This window comes from Vulpes lagopus, chromosome 12 (genome assembly GCF_018345385.1).
Source record: "Vulpes lagopus strain Blue_001 chromosome 12, ASM1834538v1, whole genome shotgun sequence".
Lineage (NCBI taxonomy): Eukaryota > Metazoa > Chordata > Mammalia > Carnivora > Canidae > Vulpes > Vulpes lagopus.
In genome coordinates, this window is record NC_054835.1 from 23,290,614 (window position 1) to 23,313,838 (window position 23,225).

The 23,225-nt window shown below is 40.1% G+C and overlaps 1 pseudogene; it reads right to left on the reverse strand.

Annotated features, from left to right (window-relative positions):
• Window positions 1–1,361: 1,361 nt before the first annotated feature.
• LOC121473232 lies at window positions 1,362–7,855 on the reverse strand (annotated as a pseudogene).
• Between the last annotated feature and the right edge of the window lie 15,370 nt (window positions 7,856–23,225).

Below are 23,225 nucleotides of genomic sequence, written 5' to 3' on the forward strand. Positions count from 1 at the left end.
AATTAAACTCAACAGCAAAGAAACAAACAATCCAATCATGAAATGGGAAAAAGACATGAACAGAAATCTCACAGAGGAAGACATACACAATGCCAACAAGCACATGAGAAAATGCTCTGCATCACTTGCCATCAGGGAAATACAAATCAAAACCACAATGAGATACCACCTCACACCAGTGAGAATGGGGAAAATTAACAAGGCAGGAAACAACAAATGTTGGAGAGGATGTGGAGATAGAGGAACCCTCCTGCACTGTTGGTGGGAATGTGAACTGGTGCAGCCACTCTGGAAAACTGTGTGGAGGTTCCTCAAAGAATTAAAAATAGACCTACCCTACGACCCAGCAATTGCACTGCTGGGGATTTACCCCAAAGATACAGATGCAATGAAATGCCAGAACACCTGCACCCCGATGTTTATAGCAGTAATGTCCACAATAGCCAAACTGTGGAAGGAGCCTCGGTGTCCATCGAAAGATGAATGGATAAAGAGGATGTGGTTTATGTATACAATGGAATATTACTCAGCTATTAGAAACGACAAATACCCACCATTTGCTTTGACGTGGATGGAACTGGAGGGTATTATGCTGAGTGAAATAAGTCAATCGGAGAAGGACAAACATTATATGGTCTCATTCATTTGGGGAATATAAAAAATAGTGAAAGGGAATAAAGAGGAAAGGAGAAAAAATGAATGGGAAATATCAGAAAGAGAGACAGAACATGAGAGACTCCTAACTCTAGGAAACAAACTAGGGGTGGTGGAAGGGGAGGTGGGTGGGAGTGGGGGTGACTGGGTGATGGGCACTGAGGGGGGCACTTGATGGGATGAGCACTGGGTGTTATTCTATATGTTGGCAAATTGAACACCAATGAAAAATAAATTTATTAAATTTGCTCCACCAACCGAGCCAGCCTGGCACCCAATCTTTTCTAAGTAATATAGGTTTTCTGTTACATCTTGGGAAATTTCCATTGTTATTGTTATTCTTGTTGTTAAAAATAAACTATTGCAAGTTTTTTCCAATTTAAAAATGGAAGAAAATCTATCCATGAACTATTCACAGAGTAAATAACAACTGTGCACAGAGAGACTAACAAATCAATGTTCCTAAATAACCTTTAAGTAACATCTATAAAGAAAATTTAGGAAGAAGTAAGTAAAGACTAATCTGATTTTCTAACATTCCAACAAGTTTCTTACCTTGCAAAGTTTTTCAAAGGCATATTTTTTACAGAATTAAAGATATTATTGACTATACAATGAAAAACATTGCCATGATTTAGGTGTGACTTGGACAAGATTTAAATAAAGATCATTGTGTCATTGCTCTGAAAATATTACATACAAGTTATCTAAGAGGTGCTGAAAAATCTCAGAAATAAACTGGTAACTCCAAAATGTGTCATCAGGACTGTATGAAGGACTTTATTCAAGTTTCTTGCTGTTTGAGTGTCTTCAAGATTGTAGGATTTAGGATAAAATATCTGGAAGCTTATGTCATGAAAAGAGCTTGCACTGTCTTCAATCAATGTAGAAGGTTCTCCACTCACATAGAAGATCTTTCATACTACACACATTTTCCCAGTGTAACCACAAATTTTTACCAGCTTATGCTTTAAAGTGAAGGCAGCTTGCAAAGAGTAGCCTGTTAACTCCTTATTCAGTACCCTGAATAAAGTATATAAGACTAGTGGATGGTCCTGGGCAATTAGAAGAGCATCACAGATTACATTCTGATTCTCTTGCGAGAATAAATTCTCTTTTAGAATAAATTTTAAATCACTGGGCAACTTTCAATTCCAACCATGAAAGAGTAGCTTGTCTCAGACCAATCTTCCCACCAAAAATAACTAGGGAAGCTGTATAAAATAAATAAGAGTGATTTGAAGACCTGCGGAACAACCAATATGAATATGACTTAAAAGACTGCAATCTTTGATAGACAGGAAGAACAAGAGGTTTCTCCACATTTACCCCAGGTTTTGGCTTAAGGATGTTTTCTATATTGTGTTAGGAGTGAATAGAGCCCAAGCAGAAATCAGCAGTTTTACTAGGCTGAAGAAAAATAGGTTGGAAATGTTGGCTGTCAGGTACATTTCAAAAGACTTAAATCTTACAGAATATGTTCTCTGATCACAACACAATTAAATTAAACATCAATAACTATAAGATGTCTAGGGGTACCTGGGTGGCTCAATGGTTGAGCATCTGCCTTTGGCTCAGGTTGTGATCCTGGGGTCCTGGGACTGAGTTCTACATCGGGCTCCTCACAAGGAGCCTGCTTCTCCCTCTGCCTATGTCTCTTTCTCTTTCTCTGTCTCTCTCATGAATAAATAAGTAAAATCTTTTAAAAAACAAAACCAAAAAACTATAAGACGTCTACAGAATCCCCAAGTATTTGAAAACTGAATGGGAAAATTCTAAATAACCCATCTATCAAAGAATTCATAAGGAAAATTAGAAAGATTTTCGAACTGAATAATTAAAATTCAACATATAAAAATTGGAAAATTGCAAATAAAGTAGTAGTGCTACTTTACTAGACTGCTTTTTAGTAGAGAAATATAAAGTTTGTGTAAAAAAGGAAAAGCCTTAAAATTAAATGAATTTAGTTTCCACTTTAACAAACCCAAAGTAAGTAGAAGAAAGGAAATTATAATAGCAGAGCAGAAATCAATGAAAACAAACAACAGATAAAATTACCAAGTCCATAAGTTGGTTCTTTGAAAATAAAATTAAATTGATAAACTCTTTACAAGATTCATCACAAAAAAGAGTAAAAATATATATGAACAACAGAAATAAAAATACTGTATTAGTACAGATCTACACACATTAAAAAGATTAAAAGAGAATGCTATAGAGGAACTTGGGTGGCTCATTCGGTTAACTGTCCAACTCCTGATTTTGGTTCAGGTCATGATCTCAGGGTTGTGAGATTGGGCCCTGTGTCAGGCTTTGTGCTAAGCATGAAGCCTGCTTAACATTCTCTCTCTCTTTCTCCCTCTGCCCCTCCCCACTCCTGCTCTCCCTCACTCTAAAAGAGAGAGAGAGAGAGAGAGAGAGAGAGAGAGAGAGAGAGAATGCTATAAACAATAAACATTTTTTGTCAATATATTTGACAAATTAGATGAAATGGACAAAATCTATGAAAACAATACACTTAAACTGACATGAGAAAAAAACAGAAAATCTGAACAATTCTGTATCATTAGATCTATATTAGATATAGAAATTTAGAAAAAATCTTCCCATTAGGAAAACTTCAAGGAGTTTCAACAGTGACTTTTATAAAATATATAAAGAAGAAATATCTCCACTTTTACTCAAACTTTTTCAGAAAACAGGAACAATGAACATTTCTCAGAGCATTCTGATTCTAAATCCTGACAATGTGAGAAAAGAAAGCTCCAGGTCAATATCCCACATAAACACAGACAAAAAGAATTTCTCAGCAAAACATTAGCAAACAGAATCTAGAAATACAGGAATGCCTGGGTGGCTCAGCGATTGAGCGTCTACCTTTGGCTCAGGGCCTGATCCTGGAATACGGGGATCGAGTCCCACATCAGGCTCCTTGCATGGAGCCTGCTTCTCCTTCTGCCTATGTCTCTGCCTCTCTCTCTGTGTCTCTCATGAATAAATAAATAAAATCTTTTTTAAAAATCTAGATATATATAAATAGGATAATACAACACGGCTAAATGGAGTTTATTTTGGAATGCAAGGTATGTCCAGCATTAAAAAAATACCAACCATTATAATTCACCATATTAACAGAAAAAGGCCAAGGGGCAGGTGGGTATGGTCATTTTAATAGATCCAGAAAAAACATTTGATAAAATTCAGTATCTATTCATGATTTCCCTAGTACTCTCAGAAAATGAGAATAAAGGGGAACTTTATCAATCTGATAAAGGGTATCTAAGAAAAGAAATACAGAACACTTTCTCCTTAAGATTGAGAAGGAAAGTGATGCCTGGGTGGCTCAGTGGTTGAGCCTCTGCCTTCAGCTCAGGGCTTGACCCCTGGAGTCCTGGGATTGAGTCCTGCATTGGACTCCCCAGAGGGAGCCTGCTTCTCCCTCTGCCTATATCTCTGCCTCTCTCTCTGTGTCTTTCTTGAATAAATAAATAAAATCTTTTAAAAAAGACTGAGAAGGAAATTTTTCTGCTTTCAGTTCTTGTATTCAGCCTTTTCCTGAGGTCTTAATCCTAGGCAGTATAGTAAGGTGAAGAAATAAGAGTTAGTAAGATCAGAAAGGAAATACTAAAACTTTTCTATCACAGAAAATAGGGTTGTTCACATAGAAAATCCATTTATATTGATAAAAGAGTCAAGTCAAAGGAAAATACAACACATTTGTATGTACCTGATAACATGGGTTCAAAATACAGGAGACAAATTTGACCAAACAAAAAGGAGATACAATTTAAGTTGAATAATTTAACACTAACTGATAAACAGAATCTTCAGAGGCAAACAACAAAAATCACTAAAGACACAGTAGATTTTTTTAAAGATTTTATTTATTTATGAGAGAGAAAGAGCATGAGCAGGGGAAGGGCAGAGGGAGAGGAAGAAGCAGACTCTTCACTGGGCAGGGAGCCTGATGTGGGGCTTGATCCCAGGACCCTGAGATCATGACCTGAGCCAAAGTCAGATGTTTAACTGACTGAGCCACCCAGGTGCCCAGGACACAGTATATTTGAACAACACAATTAATAACTTAGCCTAGGGATCCCTGGGTGGCGCAGCGGTTTGGCGCCTGCCTTTGGCCCAGGGCGCGGTCCTGGAGACCCAGGATCGAATCCCAGGTCAGGCTCCCGGTGCATGGAGCCTGCTTCTCCCTCTGCCTGTGTCTCTGCCTCTCTCTCTCTCTCTGTAACTATCATAAATTAAAAAAAAAAAATTACTTAGCCTAAATAACATATAAAAACAGTACAACCAACAACTGCAAACCACCAACCAGGTACCCCTATTATTTTTAAGTAATCTCTACACTCAACATGGGGCTTAAACTCACAATGTAATGATCAAGAGTCACATGCTCTAGGGTGCCTGGTGATTCAGTTGGTTAAGTATTTGACTCTTGATTTTGGCTCACAGGAAATCTTGATTTGGGTCACGGCATACAGTCCCACATCAGGCTCCGTGCTAGGCGTGGATCCTGCTTGGGATTCTCTCTCTCCCTCTCTCTGCCCTCCCTTGCTATAAATAAATAAATAAATAAATAAATAAATAAATAAATAAATAAATAAATTTCTTTTAAAAGAGTCACAGGGGTGGCCCAGGTGGCTCAGTGGTTTGGCATGCCTTCGGCCCAGGGCATGATCCTGGAGACCCGGGATCGAGTCCCACGTTGGGCTCTCTCCATGGAGCCTGCTTCTTCCCCTCTGCCTGTGTCTCTGCCTGTCTCTGTGTGTGTCTCTCATGAATAAATAAATAAAATCTTTAAAAAGGGTAAAAATAAAAGAGTCATATGCTCTACCAACTAAGCCAGCTAGGTGCCCCACAAATTGCAATATTAAAACTCTTTTTTCCAACATTTTTTTTTTGAGAGAGAGAGAGAAAGAGAGAGAGAATGCAGGGGAGGGGCAGTGGGAGATCAGGAGAGGGAGAGACAGAGAATCTTAAGCAGACTCCACACCCAGTGCAGAGCCTGAGACAAGGCTCCATTCATAACTCTGAGATCATGACCTGAGTTGAAATCAAGAGTTGGATGCTTAACTGACTGAGCCACCCCAGCATCCTACAAATTACAATTTTAATCCATTTTAATCCTTGATGCTGCTGGAACACACTGTGCATGGAATGAAAATCAATAGGAAAAATGCATTAATAGCCATTGAATACATTATTATGTATTGGGTTCATTTCAAAGGCAATTAAAATTGGAAGATGAGATGGCTAGTGAAGGACAGCTGAGTTCCGTGCATGTTCTAAGGAAAAGCCTTGTATTTTCAGATATTTTAAAGTTGCTAGTGTGGTTTAACTTTATTTGAGGCTTTCATTTTCCAAAATCAGATAAAATACCAGCATTATTCTTTTTTTAATTTAGGGTTACATTTTGGCCGCTAGATGGAAAGATGGAAGAGGAAGAGGGAAGAGGTTTTAGAGGAGATAAACAGAAAGGTGTAAAGAAAGATGAAGGAAAGGTGAATAGAAGAGGCAAGTGGTCCTGACAGAAAGAAATGGTCAGTTACTAAAACTGAGCTCAGAAAGAACAAGGATTCAACAGGCTTTCTCATTGAGAGTAAAGAGGTGGTAGGGAAGAAAAATAGGGTTAATTTGATCTTAGTACCATCTTGTGCTACTGATAGAGGTAATGTGGTTTCTGTATGAAATATCCATCAACTAAGTGGGTAGAAGAAAATAAGAGAGAGAATGATTGATTGTATCCACCAGACATTAGTAAATAAGGTGTTGAAATGTGAAAACTAAGATGTTCCCTCAAATCCCAAATGAAAACCTACCTGCCATCCTAGCCCAACACAGCATCCTTTTTAATCTTCCTTCTTCTAATCTTCCATCCTAGCCCAACACAGCATCCTTTCTAATCTTCCTTCTTCTAATCTTCCATCCTAGCCCAACACAGCATCCTTTCTAATCTTCCTTCTTCTCTTGGAAATCCATTCCTCCATGGTAAATTGTCACACATGGTTGTCTTTCACGTGCTAGGATTCTGGCTCTTTAGCAAACACTGCACAGCAAAATGGCTCTATTTTGAAGGCACAGACATATCCACGAAGATTCCCTTTATCATATACTTGAAGCAATTTACGTGAGTAATTTATCGCCTTCTTCTCCATACAGAAATGATAGGCAACTTCCTAATGAATTTTTCTATTTCTGGAATTAACTTGTTAAGATCATTCACTCCTCTTTTAAAGCCAATTACTTCATCTTCATTTAAACCAATAAACAAGGGACACTTGGGTGGCTCAGTGGTTGAGCATCTGCCTTTGGCTCAGGGCTTGATCCCAGTCTGGGAATCGAGTCCCACCTTGGGCTCCCTGTGAGGAGCCTGCTTCTCCCTCAGTCTATGTCTCTGCTTCTCTCTGTGTCTCTCAGGAATAAATAAGTAAAATCTTTAAAAAAAAACCCACCAGTACACAAATATCTCCCATTAGTATTTGAAAATGTAGAAACATATTAAGGGAGAATCTCTTTAATGCGTTGTAACAACTTTTCTGTTGAGTTGGCTTTCATTTCAACATGTGTGGATTCAGTAAAGGGGAGGTTTTCTTTTCCACCTAAAAAAAAAAAAAGTCATCAGCAAAGGCCTCTATGTTACTCTCTTCTCGTACATCCCACTTTGGAGGCAATTTAGGTCTATACAATCTCCCTCCACTTTTGTCTTGTCTTTGAGGAACTCCAGTGTAGCGGTAGCATCCATGATACTGGTACATGTTATATCCCTTTTGTACAAATTCGACCTCAAGGTGACAATCTGTAAACCAGAGGTTTCTGAGCTGCATGATTTGACAAAGATTAGAAAATATTTACCTTGCTGCATAAAGTCTAGGTATTTAGGAACAGATGGAAGAATATTCCCAATAGAACTTTCCACATCTAATCCTATTCCATCTTTTTAGTAACTATAGTTTTCATCCTCAATTTCAACCTTGATAATTCCCCCTCCAGAATTCAGCAAAGCAATAATAGCTTGTAATATGTTTTCATTCTGCTTTTTTCACAGCTGACAATCTTTCATTTTTTTTCCTATTCTTCTCCCCAAGAGTGACTCTTCCCACATCTAAATCCAGCTCAGCATAGTTTCAAAATCAATACTAATGTTCATTTTCCTACTAGTCATTCAATTTCCAAGCATAAATCCTTTCCTTAAAAAAAAAAAAGAAGAAGACAGAGCCATGAGTATAGAACTTGGGTAGGAGACAGCAAATTCTGTATTGTGAGGCAAACCCAGCAAAATTCTTTGCTGTATATATTCCACTGGATGCTATGGAAAAGATACAGGGTAAAGTCTTTTTTTTTTTTTTTGACAGATTTTGAGCTAAGACTATAAAAATTTCTACTCCTATGAAAAGATTCCACTTTTTTCAAAGTAATCTTTATAACCAATGTGGGGCTAGAACTCACAACCTGGAGATCAAGACTTGCGCACACCACCCCCCCAACTGAGCCAGCCAGGTGTTGCTCAATTTATTTTTTTATTTTTTATTTATTTTTAAGTAATCTCTACACTGAAAATGGGGCTTGAACATACAACTTTGAGATAAAAAATCTCATGCTCAGTCAGGCACCTGAAATTTTCAATTTTTTGCCATAGTCTTGTATGATCCTCTTCTAATTTTTAAATCTCATATTTATCTGTGTTTATAACCCCTTTCTAATCTCTAATATTGTATAGCTTATTTTCTTTCTCCTTTTCTTTTTTTAATAATAAATTTATTTTTTATTGGTGTTCAATTTGCCAACATACAGAATAACACCCAGTGCTCATCCCGTCAAGTGCCCCCCTCAGTGCCTGCCACCCAGTCCTTTTCTCAAATAAGCCCCTGAAGAAGCTTATCTATATTTTTTATCTTTTCAGCAAACCAAATTTTATATATTACTTATACTTTTATTTTTAAAGCAATTTTATTTATTTGAGAGAGAGAGAGAGAGAGAGAGAGAGAGAACAGGAGCAAGGGGAGGAGCAGAGGGAGAAGCAGCCTCCCCACTGAGCAGGGAACCCAATGTGGGGTTTGATCCCAGGACCCGAGATCATGACCTGAGCTGAAGGCAGGTGGTTTCAGCCACCCAGGTGCCTCTTATACTTTTATTTTTAATACTTCCAAGTTTTGCCTTAATTTCCTTTTATTGGGGAATCCCCCAGGAAAAGTCTCCGTTGCAGTCTAAAGACATCCCTCAATGCCACATTAATAATTTTTCTGTCTTGCATGAATGAGATTCACAAATTTTGGCTGATTGATCTTATGCAAGGTGGGCCAAGTTACTGTACCCTCCTCCTATCAGATAGCCATATTTTCAGTGAGGTAAAATTCTTATATACAAGATGTCTGCTTTAGTATAAGTATCCCTAATCCATTAATTCTGTCCCTTTCTGTCTACTGGGATCCCAGCTTTGCTACAGATGGCCTAAAGACAGTTGAGAGGAGAGTCTATCACAGGTAGTAATCACTATACTAGACTACGAAAGGTTATAAGGGGGTCAGAATAATCTTGTCTACTGCTGCTAGGCCAGGATCCTACAGAGGCTCAGCTATAGGCTAGGAATGTCACCTCTGTCTCTGTAAATTCCCAATCGTATGTAAACAACTATTATGAATTGAATGTTTGTGTCCCTCCAAAATTCCTCTCATCCTATTTAAGACTCCACCTATTATTGTACAGCTGCCTATTTCTCCTAGAATTCTATCAAATATTTGGTTTATGTAATTAGGAGCTCTGATGTTTGATTCACACATGTTTACAGTTACTACAACTTCTTGGTGAACTCATCCTTTTATCATTTATAATGTCTTTGTCCCTTATAACCACTTTTGATTTAAAGTGTAATTTGTCTAATATTAGTGTAGCCATCTCTGTTCTTTTGGTTGCTATTTGCATAGAATAATTTTTTCCATCTTCCACTTTCAACTTATGTGTGTTCTTAGATCTAAAGTGAGTATTTCTGGAGGGTATTATGCTGAGTGAAATAAGTCAATCGGAGAAGGACAAACAGTGTATGTTCTCATTCATTTGGGGAATATAAATAATAGTGAAAGGGAATATAAGGGAAGGGAAAAGAAATGTGGGGAAATATCAGGAAGGGAGACAGAACATAAAGACCCCTAACTCTGGGAAACAAACTAGGGGTGGTGGAAGGGGAGGAGGGCGGGTGTTGGAGGGGAATGGGTGACGGGCACTGAGGCGGACACTTGACGGGATGAGCACTGGGTGTTTTTCTGTATGTTGGTAAATTGAACACCAATAAAAATTAATTAAAAAAGAAAAAGAAAATCCTAAAAATCTAGCAGAAAACTCTTAAAACCAATAAGCGAGTTTCGTGAAGTTGCAGGATACAAAATCAATATACAGAAATTTGTGGCATTTCTATATACTAATAACAAAGCACAGAAAGAGAAATCAAGAAGACTCATTTATAATCTCATTTATAATTGCATCAAAAAGAATAAGGTATCTAGGAATAAATTTAAGCAAAGAAGTGAAAGACCTATATACTGAAAATTATAAGACACTGATGAAAGAAAATGAAGAAGCACAAATAAATGGAAAGATATTCCGTGCTTATGGATTGCAAGAATTAATATTATAATGTCCATACTACCCAAATGGAGCTACAAATTCAGTGTAACATTGTCAAAATTCCAATGGCATAATTCACAAAACTAGAAAAAAGTAATTCTAAAATTTTTATGGAACCACAAAAGATCCTGAATAGCCAAGCAACAAACGGTGTTGGAAAAACTGGACAGCCATGTGCAAAAGAATGAAACCAGACCACTATCTTATCCCATACACAAAAATTAACTCAAAATTGATTGATGACTTGAATAGAATACCTGAGGCTATAAAATCCCTGGATGAAGACATAGGCAGTAAAAAGCCTCTTGATATCAGTCTTGGCAATGTCCTCATGGCTTTCACTCCAAAGGAAAGGGAAACAAAAGCAAAAATAAACAAATGGGACTAAGTCAAATTGAAAAATTTCTCCATAGCAAAGGAAATAATCAACAGAATGAAAAGGTATATATACTCTTTATCAGGGTGAAGAAGTTGCTTCTATTGCTTACTGAGCATTTTTATCCTGAAAGGATTTCAAATATTAACTTTTTTGTGTGTCTATTGAAAAAAAAAATAAAGTGAGTATTTTGATACAGAGGGCCAACTGTCACATGAAAAACTGCTCAGGGTCACTTGTCATCAGGAAAATGCAAATCAAAACCCCAATGAGATATTACCTCGCCATCTGTCAGAATGGCTAAAATAAAAAAGATAAGAAATAACAAGTGCTGGCAAGGATGTGGAGAAAAAGGAACCCTCATTCACTGTTGGTCGAAATGTAAATTGGTGCAGCCACTATGGAAAACAGTATAGAAGTTCTTCAAAAATTAAAAATAAAAATGCCATATGACACAGTAATTCCACTACTGGGTATTTACCCCCCCAAAAAACCAAAAACACTAATTTGAAAAGATATATACACCCCTATGTTTATTGCAGCATTATTTATAATAGCCAAGATACGGACATAACCTAAGTGTCTAGCAATAGGCAAAAGGATAAGGAAGGGAGGCCTGTGTGGCTCAGGGTTTGATCGTCTGCCTTTGGCTCAGGGCTGATCCCAGGTCCGGGATTGAGTCCGTCTAGGGCTCCCCGTGCAGAGCCTGCTTCTCCCTCTGCCTGTGTCTCTGTCTCTCTCTCTCTCCGCGTCTCTCATGAGTAAATCAATAAAACCTTAAAAAAAAAAAAAAAATCCAAGCCCCACTTTGGGTATAGAGATGACTTAAAGAAAAAAAAAAAAAACATAAGGGTGACTATCTCTGAGAGGAGACAGATTTTTCCTTTCCTGTTTGCCTATCTGTATTTTCTATGTTCTATATGGTAAGAATAAAGGCCAGTTAAAAACAAAGGCAGACGTTGGAGAGGCCCTCGCTGTGGTCCGCCCTCGCCCACCTGCCGGGGGGGCCGGGCCACCGCGCACATTCACCGAGCACCAGCGCCAGGCCCGCCCGCGCTTGGCGGGGCTCGGAGGGGGAATTTGCAGTCTGCAGTCGTTAGCCAATCCACGTTACAGGTTTGCCCGCGCGCGCAAAATGAGCTTCCGTGAGCTTTTTAGCACGAGTGTTATTTGTTTCATCACAGCTGACCAAGTGTCCACCTCCCGGCGGGATGATTGTACTAGGTAGGACCTTTCTAGCTTTCCTCGCATTTCCGGAGCAGCAAATACTGCTGGGGACTGGACTAGAGCTGCGGTTAATGCGCAGAGAGGACCAAGGGGCGAAAAGCTGGCTGCTCTGCGGAAGGCGGATTCCGACACACACGTCTCTCCCGGTGTAAGGAGCACCTTGGGATCTGGGGTGTTAGGAGCACCTTGGGGCTATCCGACATCACTAGTCCAAACCCCGCTCCAGTGGTTTCTCTGGGAAGATACAGCCCTCCTGGCCCTTTGCTTTTCTTAGGTCCACCCCCTCAGGCTGTTGTTGTTGTTGTTGTTTTTAAGATTTTATTTATTCGTGAGAGAAACATAAAGAGGCAGAGCCATAGGCAGAGGGAGAAGCAGGCTCCCTGCAGGCAGCCTGATACAGGGATTCGATCTCGGGACCTCGGGATCACAACCTGAGTCAAAGGCAGATGCTCAACCACTGAGCCACCCAGGCGCCCCCTCTTAGGTCCGCTTTATATATTTCTCCAGCTCACTGCATCCAAGACCTGTTGCCAGAACCCACAGCTTTTGGTGCAGGGAAGCCAGGTTTTAAAACAAGATCAGCGAGAAACAGAAGCAGGTAGAGGGCTGGGGGCTGGGGAAGGATAGAGACAGCGAGAGATGCCCGAGGGACCCTCACCTGCTGAAATCTCCCTACCCTCACTGCAGATGTGGGAGAGAACCTCCGGAGGATGCCAATCCCAACCTTCAAGCCACCTCAAGCTGAAAGTGAATGAAGCATAAACAAACCTTCCCCAGTGTGACCTGTCCGCATTCCAGACCCTCAGGATCCAGGAGCATAATGAGTGGTTGTTTATGTAACTTGAATTTCTTACACATCTATAGTAACTGGAGCGATACCATGTATATTCTTCTCTGACCTTTTTTTGTGGCTGTCTTTCCCCTGAAATCTCATAATTTCTCCTGAATCTCATACTCCTCATACAAGAAGGGAGTAGCTAATGTTTTGAACCCGTGTCATCTCCCAGATCTAATTATGTCACAGAGCATATACACGCTCTCCTTTTCTAAGCACTTCCCAAATTTGATATTTTTATTTATTTTTTAAAAAAGATTTTATTTATTTATTCATGATAGACATAGGGGGAGAAAGAGGCAGAGACACAGGCAGAGGGAGAAGCAGGCTCCACGCAGGGAGCCTGACGTGGGACTTGATCCCGGGACTCCAGGATTGCGCCCCGGCCAAAGGCAGGGCCAAACCGCTGAGCCACCCAGGGATCCCCAAATTTGATATTTTTAGACTTTAAAAGTTTCCCAATCATTATAGTATTTACAATTTTTTTTTGGTTACATGTGCTGCAAATATCTATAGATCAGTCTGGAAACAATGAGATCTCTATGAGATTATGATTTCCAGTCCATGAACATAATATATTTCCATATTTATTTACATTTTCTTCAATGTCTTACAATGAAGTTATGCACAATATTCTGTAAAGATCTTGGAAGCTGGGGCACCTGGGTGGCTCAGGGGTTGAGCATCTGCCTTTGGCTGAGGTCATGATCCCAGGGTCCTGGGTTCGAGTCCCGCATAAGATTCCCCACAGGGAGCCTGTTTCTCCCTCTGCATATGTCTCTGACTCTCTCTCCGTGTCTCTCATGAATAAATAAATAAAATATTTTTTAAAAAAAGATCTTGCAAGCTTTTGCTAGATAGTCCCATATCCTTAATTTTTTTTTTTTTTTTTTAAGATTTTACTTATTTATTCATGAGAGACACAGAGAGGCAGAGACACAGGCTCCATGCAGGGAGCCCAATGTGGAACTGGATCCCAGGTCTCCAGGATCACGCTCTGGACCGAAGGTGGCACTAAACTGCTGAGCCACCAGGGCTGAGCCACCGGGGCTACCTCCATATCCTTAATTTTTGAGGCAGTTTTAAGTAGTGTCTTAAAAAAATAATTTGTTTTACCTGCTCAATAATATAAATACAATTGCTTTCTACTCGTAGACCTCTGGATCCAACAAATTGACACGTTTCTTCATTACTTTAATGATTTTTCTGCACTTCTTATTCTATTTATTTTTATTTTTAGATTTTATTTATTTTTTCATGAGAGACACACAGAGGCAGAAGCATAGGCAGAGGGAGACGCAGGCTCCCTTGGGGGGATCCTGATGCAGAACTCCATCCAGGACCCCAGGATCACCACCTGGGCCAAGGCAGCCAGCCGCTCAACCATTGAGTCACCCAGGTACCCCTGCACTTCTTATTTTAATATAGCCATATAGCCAATCAGATCACCTTCTTTCAAAACCTTATGCCCTGGGATCCCTGGGTGGTGCAGCGGTTTAGCCGCCTGCCTTTGGCCCAGGGTGCGATCCTGGAGACCCGGGATCAAATTCCACGTCGGGCTCCTGGTGCATGGAGCCTGCTTCTCCCTCTGCCTGTGTCTCTGCCTCTCTCTCTCTTTGTGTGACTATCATAAAAAAACAAACAAACAAACAAACAAAAACCTTATGCCCTTTAGAAAGTTTTTCTTGTGCAAATGGATTAGCTAAAACCTCTAGGGCAACACTAAATAGAAGTGATGAGAGTAGTCATTTTAATTATGTTCTTTACCTTAAGGGGACATCTCTGATTTTTTTTTTTCTTTCACTATGAAAAATGTTTGGTGTATATTTTTGTTGTAAATCCTTTGTCAATTTCCAAAAGTTTTATTTGGAAATAAAATAATAGAAATAATAGAAAGTAATATTTCTAATTTGCTAAGAGTTTTTATCATAAATAGGCATCGAACTATTTTTTTCAGTGAAGCCACTTTAGTGTTTTGCTTTTTCCACATAGATAACTTCATGTCAGCTACAAAAATCATGAAATGAAGAACTGATTATGAAACTGCAGACCCAAAAATCACTGGAGTAATAAGTAGGTTTCCCCCAGAGGATTGTTAGAATAAATAACCAGAATACCAAGGATTATATTTAAGTAGTAAACACAATGTATATATTTTAAAATAATGAATAAAGAACAGCAATGGAGATACTATAGCATAGTATGAAATATATTTTTAAGACAGATGAAATTTGTAAGTAGTTTTAGGCATTAAAGAGGACACAGAGATATAGGATAGTATGCACTGCTGTCTACAAAAACATAATCTGAATAAATTACACTGCTAGTCATAGAATTAGATGTCACTTACAGTCAGTTCACTGCATGTTTAATGATACCCAGGTACATGCTAATCCATATATCATTTGTATTTCAAACTCATAGGTCTCTCCATATTTGTCTTTAAATTTTACATGTTGAACTTACAAAAAGCTAAATGGTTGTGTAAGAAATCCAAATAACTAGCCCTTCTGGGTACTTAATGCTTTATTTGTATATGTGTACATCTCTTCCTCAAATCAACAATGGATTTAAAGTTAACAATTTTGCTTGTAAGAAAACATCAAATAAACCTAAAGCTGCAAAGACATAATATTCATGTGGGCGAAAATTCACTTGTGTCTGCTGAAGGAGTACCGAACTTTATCAAAAGCTATTTCATCATCTATTTGGATGATCATATCATTTTTCTCTTTTGATTCTTTAATCTGTCACAAATTACACTGATTTTCTAATGCTAGAATCAATGGTAAATTCCTAATTTAAGCCATCCTGGTAGGATGTATTACTTTACATGTTGATGGATTTGGTTTGCCAAAATTTTCATCTAGATATGAGTGATGATGATCTACAATTGTCTTTTCATATTTTACCTCTCCAATTGCTTTATCAAGGTTATACTAGTTTCATGAAATTAGTTAGGAAAGATCTTCTCTATCCTCTTCGACAGTGACAAGGTCATCAAAGACAAAGTCTGGAGAATGGTTCCAGAGTAAAGGAGACATAAAAACATGCAAACTAAACAAACATGTAATCCTAGATTAAATCCTAGACCAGAAATTATTTTTCTTTTGCCATGCAGATATTTATTGGATTATGGATAAAATTCAAATAAGGTCTGTAGGTTAGATGATTACATTGTATCAGCGTTAACTTCTGATTTTTATTATTGTACTGTGAATGTCCTTATTTTTAAGAAACACCTACCTATTAGAGGTGAAGGACTAGCGTGTCTGTAATTTATTCTCAAATATTTCAGGGAAAAAATGGCAGGAGGAGGCGGCACTGGGACAAGGAGAGAGAAGACCATCAGGATAATCTGTGGTCAAAGGACTCTGGCCACAGTGACATCTAATATCTAATTTTAAATGTTCACCTTTCATTATGTGCAAACCTCTACAAGTTTTGACTAAGTAGGGTCTGATATTCCTTGTAATTTAGGAAATAAAAGAAGAGATTTTTCTTCTTGAGATACAGAGGTGCATGGAGGGGGGCAAAGCTTGGAAAAGCTGTCGTGTCAATCCAGAATGTGCCAGCAGAGGTCTTGGCACACCGGTCCAGAGCAGAAAGTGACAGGAGACTACCAGAAGAGGTTTGTGGACTGTGGATACATTTCTGGCATTCTCAGAAATCTCAATAGAAGGAAACTAGAGAATAGATCAAACTTTCAGTATTTACACACCATTGCTCATACAATATTAATTGGGCTTTAAAAATCTCAGTAACACTGACAGTTTGGAGAATACTTTTCTCTGCCATAAAGTAAAAGAAATTGAACTAAATGGTTCAGCCCTCCCTCCCTTTCTTTGTGTCAAACCTAGAGTCAAGGGAGAGTAAAAACAGGTGCCAAGTTGTTTGGAGTCAGGTAGATTCACGACTGTATGAAGGGAACCTCACCCAGTTTTCAGAACTACATAATCTATGTTGTAAATGTGATCCATGCCTTGAACTGGGATATAGATAAGAAGGGATGGGATCATGACAGCCTTATACAAAAGAGAATAAAAGGAGGTTGTAGGAAAATGGGATGTGATAAACAGGGGGATGCACCACCCAGACCCCGCCTTCAAGGACAGACTTGCTACCCAGATTCGGAAAGGGTTGTCGGTAGCCTCCTAATGTAAACTCCTCCAGAACTTGACTCAGCTGAGGTGAGCTGCATTGCCTCTGGTCGTGAGCCACTCTTAGACTCACAACTCTCAACTGGCTACTGGAGAATGAGACATGTGACAATATAAAGACTCAGCCATTCAGCTCAAAGCAAGAAAACTCTGTTGTTGCACAATTCATTCCACTTCTTCCTGCTTGAGTTGGCTGAGGTTTCCTTGAGAACTCCATCACTGTTCGACTTCTTTCTTTGCCCAATTCTGCTTCCTTCCCCTTTTCTTTGCAGTGTCAATCTGTCCTAAACATCTTGCACCTGAAACTCCATCTCAGCATCTGCTTCTGGAGAACTCAGCTTGCAGCATGGGATAAGAGGACATAGTAGACTCTGTAGCCATAAGAAAGAGAAACAGTGTGGCAAACAAAGCTGATTATGAACAAAGATACATGTCACCTTCTCTTCACCTCCTTTCATGCTCAGCCAAGGCCCTCTCTTCTTGGTCTCTCTTACACTAGGTAGTAAAATGTCTTTTTTTCTGATGCTTTCAAAGAAATCCCAAACTAACCATGGTGAAAAGAAATTAGAAGCTTATTTCTCATAGAGAAGTTGAAAAATGATGTTAGCTCTTCTCTGAGAAGTCATCAAAATCCAAGATTCCTTCTTTTCTGTTGCTTGCCTCAGTCAACATGCTTCACATCAAAATCAATTAGCCTAGGTTGTGGTGCAAGAACAAATCCCCAAATCTCAATGGCTTACAACAAACATTTTGTTTCTTGACAGATTCCATGCCTATTGGGAACTCACATTGGCTTAGCTCCACATCCTTCTCATGTGGAGATCCAGGCAGCCAGGAGACTCCCTATCTGAGACATTGCCAGTCTTCTGGTAGAAGGAAACAAGAGCAAGGAGAAACCACATGATGGCTCTTTGAGGTTTAGCTCAGAATAGCACACTTTACTTCTACTCACATTTAATTGGCCAAAGCAAATCACATGGTCAGGCTTGCTTTCAATGGGGCAGTAAATGATTACATTTACTAACCCAGAGAGGGGCAGAAGATATTTTGGAAAAAAAATACAAAAAAAAAATATATTTGCTCACAAAGATTCACTTCCCTTTCTTTCCTATTCAAAATACACCTCCACAAACACTTTAAGGAAACATCTCAAAAATTCCATCCAATGGGATGTCCCATCATGGACAAAGTCCAAATCTTGTGATAGTCTTTTTAAAAAGATTTTACTTACTTATTCATGAGAGACACACAAAGCAAGACAGAGACATAGGCAGAGGGAGAAGCAGGTTTCCCATGGGGAGCTGGATGCCTGACTTGATCCTGGGACTCAGGGATTATGCCCTGAGCCAAAGGCAAGACGCTCAACCACTAACCACCAGGTGTCCCTTGTAATAGTCTTTATATCAGGTCTGGATATGAGTCCTTTGGATATTTATGAATTAGACATACAATTTATCTTTCCTCCATACAAAACATTTATACTCTATACAATGTGGAACAGTAATGGGATAACTTCAGTCCCTGCACCTCCAATTTGGACAGTGGAGGAATGGGAGGGACAGAGTAGTCACAGAAATTCTCAAGTCCCTATGGGCAGACATTGTAAGGGTTTTTTTTTTTACCTGGGGTGGGGAGTGTTCCCTGATCAATTTTACTCCCAGTAAGTGGTTCCTCCATTCATTATTCCCTCTGGTTCTTGATTTTTACCCTCATGGAGTCCCTTCTTTCCCATCATCTTCTTCAACCACATTTAAAGAGGGAATTGGGAACCATGCCCTCCTTGGATGCTGAGCAACTTTCTCAACATACCACTTGTCCACAGAATGGGTCTAATGGGTTGTTTTAAGTCACAAAGAGCCAGAATTTTTGTTTTCTTAGTCCAGATTATGGTTCTTTGGCGATTTACCTTTATCAAAAACACATTTGTTGTTGTTGTTTGAATCTATTTGGCTCCAGTTTACTCCATGTGCCCATACCTATAATTTTTTAAAGATTTTATTTATTTATTCATGAGCGTCACACACACAGAGGCAGAGACACAGGCAGAGGGAGAAGCAGTCTCCTTGCAGGAAGCCTGATGTGGGACTCGATCCCAGGACTCCAGGATCATGCCCCGAGCCGAAGGCAGGCGCTCAACTGCTGAGCCACCCAGGCATCCCCATTTTTTTTTTTAAAAAAGCTCATTAAAGGAGGAATAATTCTAGATTTACAGAAAAGTTGCAAAGATAGTACAGAAAGTTTGCATATACTCTTTACTCGGTTTCACTTTATGTTAATTAACATCTTACATAACCATGGCACATTTGTCAAAATTAAAAATTAGCATTGGTACATTATTATTAACTAAAGTACAGATTTTATTTGAACTTCACCTGTTTTAACACAAGTGTCCTTTTGCTATTCTAGGATTCAGTCCAGAATACCAAATTGCATTTAATCACTTCTTTTTATAAAGAGTTGACTTACTCTGAATGAAAAGGATCTAAAGGGCAGCCCAGGTGGCTCAGCGGTTTAGCACTGCCTTCAGCCCAGGGTCTGATCCTGGAGACCTGGGATCAAGTCCCACATCGGGCTCCCTGCGTGGAGCCTGCTTCTCCCTCTACCTGTGTCTCTGCCTCTCTCTCTCTCTCTGTGTCTCTCATGAATAAATAAATAAAAATCTTTAAAAAAAAAAAAAGATCTAAAAAAGAGAGGCAGAGACACAGGCAGAGGGAGAAGCAGGCTCCTCGCAGAAAGCCTGATGTAGGACTCGATACCAGGACTCCGGAATCATGCCCCGAGCTGAAGGCAAATGCTCAACCACTGAGCTACCCAGGTGTCCCCCTATAATTCTTTTTGAGTTACACTTCTCTCTGTAGATTTAATTACTTGTACCTTGAGCTTAACAGCCTTTCATAGGATATCCATGCACTCAGGCTCTTTTCTCTGAACCATATTGTCCACTGAAAGGATTTATTTGCTGCCAACTGAATTGATTCAGAGGTTTCAATCAGAGGCTTAATGGCCACGTCATTAACTGTATCTCTGCTAAGAGGCTAAGTTTGAATTAGTCATTGTCACCACAAGACCTTCTTAGATTTCTTTTATTAGTTGGAGATGAGACATATTTGCAACTTTCTGCCCTGAAAAGTTCAAAAGTGTCTATACTCTCTATTATCTTTCCTTCTTTCTTGTAAACAAGTAAATGCTTTTCCAAGCACATCAGTTTTTTTCCCTTCTGTATTATCAAATAGCAACCAAGGTGAATTACTAACACCTGTTTCTGATAGCTTACTCAACATCCACAGGCTCACTTAACACACTACCTTCATTCCAACGTATTAAAGGTAACTTTTTTGTCAAATATTTAACTACAACATAACATAGGTTGCCATCTATTCAGTCTCCAGTAATACCTTTTCATTGTACACTGCTTGGCCTTGGAAACAAAGCTGCGTATTTTAGTGTTTTGTTGTTTTGCAGTGTTCCACCTAAGCACCAATTTCTGTATCAGTCAGACCAGGCCAGATTTTGTTGTGGTAACAAGTTAGTCTAAAAGTCTCAGTGAGGGATCCCTGGGTGGCGAAGCGGTTTGGCGCCTGCCTTTGGCCCAGGGCGTGATCCTGGAGACCCGGGATCGAATCCCACATCAGGCTCCCAGTGCATGGAGCCTGCTTCTTCCTCCGCCTGTGTCTCTGCCTCTCTCTCTCTCTGTGACTATCATAAATAAATAAAAAAATTAAAAAAATTAAAAGTCTCAGTGACTTAAAACAACAAATATTGATTTGACTCTCTATGTATCTATGTATCTTTCTATCTATCATCTATCTACCTATCTATCTATTTCATTTCAGGACCCACGCTGAATGTGGAATATTGCCCATCTTGTGTCCGAAGGAAAAGAAAACACACACTATGTGTCAGAGGTAGCACACACTATGTCTGCTCATATTCCATTGCTCAAAACAAATCATACTACCAGTCCTGAAACCAATGGGGCACAGAATATGATCTCCTTCTCAGCAGGGACACCAACCATGTTGAAAATATTACAATTTACCACACTGTGCCCCAGGATGCCTGACCAGCTTCTGGCATCTTGTCTGCAGTTCAGCTAGCAGAAAAGAGAGAAGGTGGGGTTTCACTTTCTTTTTAAGGACACAATACAAAAATTACACACATAATTTCTAATCACATCCCACTGGCCAGATCTTGGGAACAAGCCATATCTAATGGCTTAGTAGTACAGCAATGTAGTTTTTAGCTGGGTGTCCGCATAGTTTTTTATTTGGTTCAATAATGTTTGTCTTTTACTTGGAAAATTTACTCTAAACAGTATTCAAGAAAGAGCACCAACCTTACACAAATCTTTTGGAGAATAAAGTAAAGAACACTTTCCTGAATCTGATAAAGATGACTTACAAAATAAGACCCATTAAAAATCACACCCAATAAGGAAATATTGAAACCTCTCCTCTAGAGTTTTGGAATAAAAGAAGGGTGTTCTTTATTTTTACTTCTATTCAACACTGTACCAGAGACCTCAGTGCGATAAGGCAAGAATAGCCAAACAATCTTGAAGAACAACAAAGAACAGTATTAAGACACTGAAATGCAGAAGACCCACAGATTAAGGAGACAGGAGAATTGAGAAGCAGACAATTCACAGTCACCTGATTTAGGCCACAGAAAGGGAGCGAGGTGGAAGAGGGAGCGAACTCAAACTCGCATAGGGCCAGGACTAGGGTGGGGGGAGTGAGGCAGTGTTGTGCAACTGACGGGTGGCACCCTGGTGTTCAGATTTTGATATTTTGTTCATTGTGTAGTTTTGCATTAATTTTGATTTTTTTAAGATAGTATTTATCTTAATTACTGAAAAGTTTTTTGGGGGAAGGGGAGGTGTCGTGGAGAGGAAGAGTGCGTCCTTAAATTTTATAGCGGTGACTGGTGCCTCATTCTCCTTCCGCTAGCCAGCCCTGATACATTTCTTAACTTAAATATAGTTACTATGATGGTTTCAAGGCTTTAGACCTATGTCAAAATTCATCACATTGTATGCTTTAAACATGTGCAGTTTAATGTATGTTAATTATACTTCAAGACAGCTGTTTTTATTTTTTTTTTAAGGTTTTATTTATTTATTCATGATAGAGAGAGAGAGAGAGAGAGAGAGGCAGAGACACAGGCAGAGGGAGAAGCAGGCTCCATGCCCGGAGCCCAACGCGGGATTCGATCCCGGGTCTCCAGGATCACGCCCCGGGCGAAGGCAGGCGCCAAACCGCTGAGCCACCCAGGGATCCCCTGTTTTTATTTTTTCAATTCTTTTTCAAGACACCTGTTTTTAAAAAGCATTGTAAGAAATAGACTGTAGGCTCATTGTGGGTGAACTCTCACCGAAGCTGCGGTCTTCCCGCCGAGACTGGCGCACCCAGCCCCGCGAAAGCCGAAACCCACATCCCCACCCAAGGCACCGCGCTTGGCGCGGGGGACCTGAGCCTCCAGGCGCAACGCGTCCTCTCGGGAGCGCGCGGGAGCCGCAGCCCTGCCGGGGCGCGCCCTGCTGCCGAGGTGGGTGCCCGCGCACCTTCTCCACCTTCCCGGGCGGGCGGGCGAGCGCTGTCCGCTGCCGGGCCGGGAGCGCGTTTCCATTCCCCGCGGAGAAACACGGGCCTCCGGGGCCGCGCCCCTTCCTGGAGGCGCGGAGCCCGTCCTCTGCAGGTGTCGGTCGCCCCACCCGCGGAGTGGCAGGCACCGCCCGGGGGGGAGGGGGTGCGGCCGAGCGCACTGAAGGTGCGTCCGGTTCCCCAGGAGACCGGGCGGTACCACGTGTGGCCACCCCTGGGGGATGAAGTTAAGAATGATTCGTTTAGTTTTTATTATGAAATATTTCAGATATACAAAAAGGCATACCGCCCCCCGTGAATCTACCTCCACCCTAGGAAACATGCCACTACACCTGCAGAGTCCTGTATCTTCCCTCCGGGGCCTCGTTCCTCCCCCTCCCCACCTTCTACTTTTCATCTCCCCTCCTCCCCCTCCTTTGTCCATTCACAAATCGTCCTTTTTATTTAGTGGGGGTATTACGCTCCTATGACTTAGTAGCCAAGTGTAGTCGTTTTGGAAATTCCAGAAGTCCTGAAAATGACTTCTTTGCTCTAGTTCACATCATGGAAAATCGAGGAGCGGATATACGATCCTTTTGTAGACCACGAATTAAGAAAACGAGGTTAACAAAGGGGAAATGCCTCAATTGAAAGCCCTGAATTTAATTCTCTTGTGTCTATTTTACCAAATAGTATTAAAGCTCTCTAAGTCTCCATTAAAAGTATTAGTTAAGATAGAGTTGGAGGGTTCACGTAAAAAT